We start from the raw sequence: 6,969 nt of genomic DNA, 5'->3' as shown, positions 1-6,969 counted from the left end.
TGCCTAACCTGCTTAACCGGCAGAGCCACCCCAGTGCCCCAGTAAAGTCCTTTTTAGTGACTGAAGCAAATAAAGTCTCACGTTCAGACCCACATTGACGTAGTGGCAACACGTCAGAAACTGGAATCTACCCCAACAGTTCCTTCCTGCTTCAGGAATCCTCTTGGGGCAAAGGAGGTCGGCCCGTCGCCCAGGCACCAAGTCCTTCAGACACTCCCAGCGGAGGGGAGGGACGGGGCACCCGATGCCGCCGGGGTGCGCGCAGGTGCCAGAGCAGGGCCGCGCCACCGCCGAAGAGCAACACAACACAACAGGAAAAATACCGCTCAGCGTGTGCAGGAGCGGGACAGAGGCTGAGGAAAGAATAGAGGCAGAGAGGGGAAGGAGGAGGTCAGAGGGTCACTCTCGCCGCCCATCAGATCGACCTCTAGCTCAAGGCCAGACTCGGAAGCCGGGTTGCTTGACCTTACACTTCCCACATTCCCAGCTGCGCCCAGGCTCAGGTATCCACCTGCCCCATGGCCGTGGGGTCAACCCAGCTGGGTGTCCCAGGTCTCAGGACACACCTCAAGGAAATGCACTTCCTCGTGGATCTTCTCCAAAGACTTTTTTTTTTTAAAGGTTTTATTTATTTAGTCATGAGACACAGAGAGACAGACGCAGAGACCTAGGCAGAGGGAGAAGCAGGCTCCCCGTGAGGAGCCTGATGCAGGACTCGATCCCAGGACCCCGGGATCACGCCCTGAGCCGAAGGCAGATGCTCAACCACTGAGCCACCCAGGCGTCCCTTCCCCAAACACTGTGGCTCATTTTTGTCATTCTCAGAGATCTGTGGCCTTGTCTTAGCAGTGATTTTTGTGCCAAGATCTCTTCTAGGAGAAAGGGCTTTGAAAAAAAAATTTTTTAAGTAAGACAGTAACACATTCCCATTTTTAAAGTCTTCGAAAAATGCAGATTATCAAGTCTCCCATGAATTTATATGTGGCTTCTTCCTGACAGCCCTTGATTTTCATGCCCAACCTCATCTGTGGTGCATTTCAAGTGAAGAACGATGCTATCTGTAACGCCCACCAGGCTGCCGCCACCCCACTGGACTGGACTCTACAGGGCGGAGGACTGTCCTGTTGGTACCTAGCACGTCCCCGAGAGCAGCCGTCCGCCACGGCTCCGCTGAGTGATTAGATTGTTACAGGGGCAGGACATAATTTAATGAACAGGAGGTGTGGATAACAAAAAACTCTTCCGGAGCCCCAGCAAAAGAGGTGAAATAATTTTCATAGGCTGTTTTTAAGCAATTTTATTCTAACAATACACCTCTGATTTGGGTTGATGTACGGTAACAGTTTTAATGCGTCAGTGTGTTAAATCCCTCATATTCCACTTATGAAAAGGGCTTAGATTTTCGAGGACTTGTGCAGAATATTGCTCTTTTATTTCTAAAACAGTTATGAACACCTAATCTGAGATACAAGATGGGAGAAGGGAAGATTTAAAATTATAAAACGTCATCTGAATTTCTCCAGGATTTATCTCAAGGATTATATAGATCTTGGAGGGAAGGTTTTTAAATTGTACCAATATTGCTTTGCTATTAAGTGTATTTCTAACATATGCTTCAAATTAGATGGCAAATTACCTTATTTTTTGCATCTACTGAGTACATTTCGACTATTTATGTATATATATTTTTAATACTTCCATGCTCGTTTCTGGAAGCATGAATTATAGAATCTATTCAAGGTGCCTTTCCCAAGCACCACACACACGATGCCAAATAGTAGAAAAGACCAGGAAACACAATCCTTCTACCGCAGCACGTTTCTTGGAGATCTTTTCATGCTGGCCTTAAAACCGTTTTGACTTTGAGACATGGAACTTGAAAGACCTATTTCCATGAACTTGCCCTCTTCCCCTTTCACCCTCCATCCTTCTCAAGAATCTTCCAATCCTCACGTTTTTCTTTTCTGACTCTGCAACACTCAACCTGGAGACAAAATGCCCTTTTGTGAAATTCCCTAGGGCGAGGGACCTCCAAGTGGGGTGAGCCTTAAAGTAGGAATGATCATTTTCTCTCTTCCAGGAGGGATTTCATTTTATGCTTTAATTTCTGGCCTGTTGACCTAGGATTTCAGATCTGGCCACCTGCCTTCCAGAGCTCATCTAAAATTTGGCCTCTGCTGCTCCTCTACAACAAGGTATCCCTCCTGCGAGTCTGCGAGAGCAGGGCATACGTCACTGGAGGGAAGAGTGCAGAGGATGTACAAGTTCATGGAAGTTAAAAAAACTATACAACTATACAAGTTTTAGCCCTTGCACCTTTTTTAGTCTGGAAGAAAAGATCGTAGAGCGCAAGACCAAAAATAAAGACGTGCCAAGAAAAGAGTCTCTCTGATGATCTCTAGAAAACTGTGGATCGAGAAAGGAAAATAGAGCTATCCGACGTGGACAGCGTAGCCTAACTGCAGATGATCTTCACTCCAGCACGACTCTTCCTGTGGCTCACGGACTCCTTTGGCTTCGGGCAGGAAACAAACGTATTTTTGGAATCGTGAAGAGGCGATACATTAAAAAAAGAAAATTGTGCATACCAAAATATTTGTTTTTAAAGGCTGTATCCGAAGTATTTATACACGAAGTCACACTTCTGGGATATGCAGAGCTAGGGCTGGGAGACGAGATGAAGGAAAATGGGTGAGATACAAATGAAACTGGAACCGAGAAAATGTTGCTATTTGTTGGAGCTGGGAGATGGGTCTGGGGGGGGGCCCCAATACGCTGGCCTCTTACCTTTGCACATATTTGAGAGTTTCCATACTTCCAAAAGGTTGAAAGTTTTCTGAAAAATTACAATTAACAATGTTATGTTCTTGCAGTATGGAATGGAGGCAGCGCTATCCGTTTTGGCTCACTTGTTGATAACCACTTCATTTTGCCTTGCAAGAGACTTTCTGTTCTACCCAAAGGACAGATGTAACTGTCGAATACACGGAGAGCCATAAAACCACACATCTGTATAATCTGTCATCTTTTGTTCCAGTATAACTTAAATCCCTTGGTGTGGAGCTCCCATCTCCACGTTTTATTCTCAGTAATTCAAAAACGTGTGCTGGAGGGGCGCCTGGGTGGCTCAGAGGTTGAGCGTCTGCCTTCGGCTCAGGGCGTGATCCCAGGGTCCTGGGATCGAGTCCCGCATCGGGTTCCCTGTGGGGAGCCTGCTTCTCCCTCTGCCTAGGTCTCTCATGAATAAATAAAATCTTAGAAAAAAAAAAAAGTGTGCTGGAGTACTAGACCATGTAATTCATCAGGCAGGCTAATTTTATGGAAAAATTCTACAGCGCTACATAGGTAAGCGTGGAGTTACCGGATGTGAATTTAACATATTCTGAATTTTCTACACCATCCTATCTCCTGATAGAGCTTACTCCTAATGCATCAGGCCCTTACGGGTTTATTCGAAAGAGGAACCTGGCCATACTTAGGGTCTCTTTTGACTATACCTAAATATATCAACCTTTGAGTAGGAATAAAAATGAGAAAATCAACAGTGCCTCACTTAATGAGCGTTTCCCAGACAGGCCCTATGCCAACATTTTCATATGCATTTCCTTTTCATCCTAGCAGAAGTGTGAGGAGGTATTATCACCACCATCATCTAGTAAGTGAAGTAGAGTTCAGGGAGGTTGAAAAACCCAATGATAAATGGGTGGAACCAGACTTCGAAGCCCAATCTGTCTGAACGGAAAGCCCGGGATATGACTACTCTATTTAGATGTGTGTGCGCTTTTCTGAAGGATTAAAAAAAAAAAAAAAAACAACCTATCCAAGGTTCTAAGGTTCAGGACATTGTATTCAGCAACACTGAGGTCTGAATTTATATTTTAGGTTACAGGCTTCAGTGATATCACTGCCACAGTTTGATTATAGTTTGGGGAGTCGGCACGTTCAGATCACACTTTTGCCAGGAGGCGACTGTCAGACAAACAGTTTGGGGGAGACCATCATGTGACATTCTGAAACAGCTGAAATACCTTTTTGTTCAAGTATCTTCCCTGCCGGTTTTCGTACATGGGGTCGACTGAAGGCACTTCCTGTATGGCCAGGAGTGTGAGCGAAAGAAATATATTTGAATAATTTCTTTAAAATATTTCAAATTTTTATTAAATATTTTTATTCAGTTTTAAGATCACAGTTAAAGTACTTTAGCATGTTATACACATGAGTTACATGTGCAATTTTTAGAAATATCAAATTAAGTATAAGATTTTGAAGAAAGAAATTATATAAATGTGTATATTGACTTTTACTACACATACATCTAAGAAAGCAATAATTCTGTTGTACCATTAAGTGGAAATCATTTATTACATGGCATGTTTACACCAACTCTAAAGAGAACCAAGCCAATTTCTGAAAGCAAAAAAAAAAATAAAAAATAAAAAATAAAAATAAAAAAAAATGAGCGATTCAGTCATGCTGAAACTGTCAACAGACTTAAGACCTGGCGGTCAAATGAAGCTATGGTTAATTTAGGACATGGAAGTAAGCAATTCAAACCTATGAGAAAAGTTCATAATCTGGTACATGGAATCTCAGGTGGTTTTTATTCTTTTTTGGACAAATTCCTGAGAGCAAGAGACTTGTTTAGTGCTAATGAAGTGAGAAGAACGCTGCTGAGCATGTGCTGAGCTCCAGGTCACCCCCCCACCCCCACCGGGTTCTGCTGCTCTTACGGCCAGGCACTAACGTGAGGTGTCAGGGGACACGGGCCAGCCCCGGGGGGGCCGCAGAGGGGCAGCGGTGTTAGTTCGCGACACACACACGTGCCTCTGTGATTCAGCTTAGAGCCTGTGAGGTATGATTGGCGGTGCGGGTGGGAGGGTTTGGAGGCGTTGAATTAGGTCCTTGTTACTCAGTAACCAGTTCTGGCCCAAGTTAGCGGGCGATCTTTGGAAGGAGTAGGAATTTTCACGATAACTAGTTCTGCGCACAGATCGATCTGAGGGCAGGATCGGTTTGGGCCACCGACGGCGACAAGCACACCGTGGCCAGGGAACGTAATACAAGGTTTCCTCTTCCAAATTATTAGCATAAATCCTACCGCCACAGAGAAAATTTGGCCAGCAGAGGAAACTACCTTTTTTTGTGTGCGAAGAAAAAAAGTAGACTTCTATTCTTTAAGGAGAGCCTAGCACAAACAGATGGAGGGGTATCAGGGGAGTCCGATCTATGTGTCTTGTTATTCACTATTTTGTCACTTCTTTCATCTGAAGCGTAAGGAAAAGAGTGTCCCCAGTGAAAAGGACAAGGTGATTTAATATGGAGTATAATAAACTCAGCGATCACTTCCAAACTAAAGCAAAGCAGTCCATCAAACCCTGAATACTTCACCAGACGGAGCTGGTAAGATACACTGAACAACTGTTTCTTATATTATAAGTATGATGTTAGTCTAAATAAGATAACTTTTAAAAATCCCAAAACTCAAATAAAAACAAACTCCAAATCTAGTTCTTTGGGAATGCTCGTATAAATAAAAGCCACATCTAATTAACAATTAGTACACTCTTTATAAGGTGCAAAACAAGGTCCTATGTGGGGAGAGCTAAATTTTCATTCCCACCTACGGTCGCTCGGAATACTTCGGAGGCCGGACGCAGTAAGACATTTGCTTCTCCTGCCCATTCTCCGCAATGCAATACGTCGCTCTCTCTGGAGGAGGCGGTGTGTGAAGTCCGAACACTGCAGGGGGCGACAATGGCACTGAAGGCAGAGGCAGAACGGGCGAAGCTGGGCGACAGGACTTACTGACGTGGAACTTGGAAAGCCGAGGTAGCCCGTTACCATTGGCCTGATGTGAGGGGCTCTGGGGAGCAGCGCAATCACAGGGGAGGCTCCTCCACAGCATCGCGGGGCCACCCCGGCTCCCGGTGACACAGGGTGGTTCTGGGCCCCGCAAAGCTTCCTTCCGTGTCCCCGGCGAGGCCCGGAGGGGCGCTCCTCCTGTGCCGCGTGGACGCCGGCCTCCCGCCCCGGCTGCTGGTCTCCAGACGCGGGGGCTTCATACAGTAGTTCGGCAGGCAGCGTGGTCCCCACTGCTTCACATTAATGCCAGACGCCAGGCTGGGAACAGAGTTATCTGATACCCCCCCGCCCCTTCCCTCCCCCCAAACCGTATCCACCAAACAGGTCATTCCGTTTCCAGCTTACTCCTGGTTCTGTATCAATGTGTAATTTGCTTGAGATTTTACAGAGGTGCAAACTTTTCCGTACGATGAGCCAAAGACTGCAGAGTGCAAACAAAATTTTCTGGGACTTAGGCAGAGTAGCATCTGACTTGGTAAGAAAGTGACGGGGCATAAACAGGTTGGAATATAAATAACCAGACCGGTTCAGATGCTCCTTTTCTTTCGGAGTGTTCCACCACTTTTTTTTTTTTTTTTCTCCAGCAGTTTTAATGGCAGAAACTAGAATGAGTGATAATGTGGGAATGATCTCAGCATGGCTTCGAGATGGCATTGGTAGAAAGCTCATCTGATAGAATTAAATGAACGTAGTTCTGGTATTTGTGGGGGAAAAAGACTGTCAAGAGTTACAACAGTATGATTTATCCTCATAAAAGGGCTTTGATGCATTACACTTTTATCTAAAATCTGGGAACTAACCTAATCCGGGGATAAGAACCTGTGTCGTCAGTGTGGCTGTGGGACATTTTTCCTTTTCCTGATCTTGTTACAGTTATCCAAACAGATAAAAACTTAAGAAGGATGTCTTACAGTATTTTTTTCTTTCACTCAGCTTTTTAGAGCTGCAGCTTCAGTTACTATAATATACTCTACACACTTCAAAATTACATAGGAAAATACCCAGAATAACTAAATAAATAAAAGGCTAAAGAAAACTGGAACAGTACTGCGTCTCCATCTGAGACTAAATCATCCACTTCGGCATCACAGAGAAGGGCTAGGACAA

The 6,969-nt window shown here is 44.8% G+C and overlaps 1 long non-coding RNA gene across 2 annotated transcripts; it reads right to left on the bottom strand.

Moving 5' to 3' along the window:
* Positions 1–1,282: 1,282 nt before the first annotated feature.
* On the bottom strand, positions 1,283–4,090 carry LOC140594066 (uncharacterized). Of its 2 annotated transcripts, XR_011994590.1 has the most exons (3): positions 4,029–4,090; positions 2,788–2,836; positions 1,283–2,665 (listed from the first exon to the last, which is right to left on the bottom strand). It is a non-coding gene; the product is annotated as an uncharacterized lncRNA (long non-coding RNA). The 2 variants fall into 2 exon arrangements; XR_011994588.1 differs by lacking the exon at positions 4,029–4,090 and having other exon boundaries at positions 2,788–2,890.
* Between the last annotated feature and the right edge of the window lie 2,879 nt (positions 4,091–6,969).

The sequence above is a fragment of the Vulpes vulpes genome, chromosome 1 (genome assembly GCF_048418805.1).
Source record: "Vulpes vulpes isolate BD-2025 chromosome 1, VulVul3, whole genome shotgun sequence".
Taxonomy (NCBI): Eukaryota; Metazoa; Chordata; class Mammalia; order Carnivora; family Canidae; genus Vulpes; species Vulpes vulpes.
Note: the sequence above shows the minus strand (reverse complement) of the source record. Positions and strands in the feature narration are given on the sequence as shown.